Genomic DNA, 2500 nt, shown 5'->3' with positions numbered 1-2500 from the left:
AGTTTGGCGAGTAGACGCTTTAGGTGCGACCACCCGTGCTCCCAACTGAGCTTGCCGCTGCCGACAGAGGCCCGGGAGCGTGCTGTCGTGGCATTGCCGGCGGGAGACAACACGCGCCACCTACGGTGGCCGGCAGCTCCAACGCCAGCGCCACAGAAGGACAAAAGCCCCACTTGGGTGCCGAAGCGAACTCTCCCAGCACAGCGCACGCGCCAACACGTCCGCACAGCTGCGATACAATCCACCTGCGAGAACCGCAGAGGCGACCGAGCAGCAGACGGCGTCGCGGCGCCGAGCGCCGGGCGGCGGCGCATCCTCAGCGCACACAGTCCTCAATCGGACCAGCACACTGCAGATGTCCACCGCGCTTCGCACCGGGCCCGCGAGGACCTACTTTGGCCGCACGGCGCCGCGTGCAGGGTGCGCCGGCGCGCAGCTGCGCCGCCTGCCGCCTCCGTCGGCCGGCGCGCCTGCCACTGGCCGCCCCCACCAGCCGGCTGTAGCGCGTGCGCCCACGCACCGCGCGGCCAGCACGCCGGAAGGCCCCCCCTCACCGGCCGGGGACGGTCCCACCCAGCCACCGCCGCGTATCGCTTCACACCCACATGCCATTCACGTTCGTGGGCATGGTGGGTATCGCTGAAACAACCGGTTGGTAGCTCAACCGATCGTCGCCATCACTGATTCACCTCTAGCGAGAACAACCGCACCACAACGGTTTACCAGTTCTTCATTTGCGTAACGTCACCAGCAAACGTAGACGTCCATCGCCATTTGCAAATTCAACGATTGTTGCATGCCTGTGTCAGGTGTCACGACACACTATGTCTGCCCACATACACGCAACAACATGTGCACGCTTCGCGAACACGTGGAAGGTGGCCCCCGTACGTATGCGATGTCCATTGCGCGAACGACTGTCAACCGGCCTCTGTCGCATGTCGCAGATGTGGAACGCAGTGCACCATGCTATCACGGTGTGTGAGAAGAGACGACTACGTCTGACAACACGCGCCACTACATCAACAGACGGCTCATGCTGATCGCCATCCACGGCATACCATACTGCAATCCAGCTCTTATAGGGAGACGACACGTAGCTGAGTGCACAATATTTGGACCGTATGGTTCGCCGTTGTTGGCGCAGTCGTGGTACGGTCACACATGTACCACGATGTATCATTCAGTACATGAGGACCAATGTGCGGTACAGTGTGTGATTTGGACGTACAACATCAGCGGACAGTTGCCACAAGCCGTACCACAACGTAGGCTGTGCTTCGCCATGCGAATGCCAATGAACAACTGCGAAGGGCATTGAGCATGTACGTCCTGCCGCCATCCGCATTACAGTGTATAGCTGCAAGGTGTTTAACATGAAGCGATACTCTGGGGACCGGGCAGTGCGAGTAGCAAACTATATTGCGGGGGTTGCAGTTAGGCAACACTACACTAATTTAACGCGTCGTATGACAATTACAGAGCAGGTTAAGGCCCAACGTGTGTTGGGTTAAGGCCCAACGTGTGTTGGGTTAAGGCCCAACGTGTGTTGGGTTAAGGCCCAACGTGTGTTGGGTTAAGGCCCAACGTGTGTTGGGTTAAGGCCCAACGTGTGTTGGGTTAAGGCCCAACGTGTGTTGGGTTAAGGCCCAACGTGTGTTGGGTTAAGGCCCAACGTGTGTTGGGTTAAGGCCCAACGTGTGTTGGGTTAAGGCCCAACGTGTGTTGGGTTAAGGCCCAACGTGTGTTGGGTTAAGGCCCAACGTGTGTTGGGTTAAGGCCCAACGTGTGTTGGGTTAAGGCCCAACGTGTGTTGGGTTAAGGCCCAACGTGTGTTGGGTTAAGGCCCAACGTGTGTTGGGTTAAGGCCCAACGTGTGTTGGGTTAAGGCCCAACGTGTGTTGGGTTAAGGCCCAACGTGTGTTGGGTTAAGGCCCAACGTGTGTTGGGTTAAGGCCCAACGTGTGTTGGGTTAAGGCCCAACGTGTGTTGGGTTAAGGCCCAACGTGTGTTGGGTTAAGGCCCAACGTGTGTTGGGTTAAGGCGCAACATAGGTTAGGTTAAGGCGCAACATAGGTTAGGTTAAGGCGCAACATAGGTTAGGTTAAGGCGCAACATAGGTTAGGTTAAGGCGCAACATAGGTTAGGTTAAGGCGCAACATAGGTTAGGTTACGGCGCAACATAGGTTAGGTTAAGGCGCAACATAGGTTAGGTTAAGGCGCAACATAGGTTAGGTTACGGCGCAACATAGGTTAGGTTAAGGCGCAACATAGGTTAGGTTAAGGCGCAACATAGGTTAGGTTAAGGCGCAACATAGGTTAGGTTAAGGCGCAACATAGGTTAGGTTAAGGCGCAACATAGGTTAGGTTAAGGCGCAACATAGGTTAGGTTAAGGCGCAACATAGGTTAGGTTAAGGCGCAACATAGGTTAGGTTACGGCGCAACATAGGTTAGGTTAAGGCGCAACATAGGTTAGGTTAAGGCGCAACATAGGTTAGG

This window comes from Schistocerca americana, unplaced genomic scaffold, assembly GCF_021461395.2.
Source record: "Schistocerca americana isolate TAMUIC-IGC-003095 unplaced genomic scaffold, iqSchAmer2.1 HiC_scaffold_1210, whole genome shotgun sequence".
In the NCBI taxonomy this organism is placed as follows: Eukaryota; Metazoa; Arthropoda; class Insecta; order Orthoptera; family Acrididae; genus Schistocerca; species Schistocerca americana.
This window is presented reverse-complemented; position numbering follows the sequence as displayed.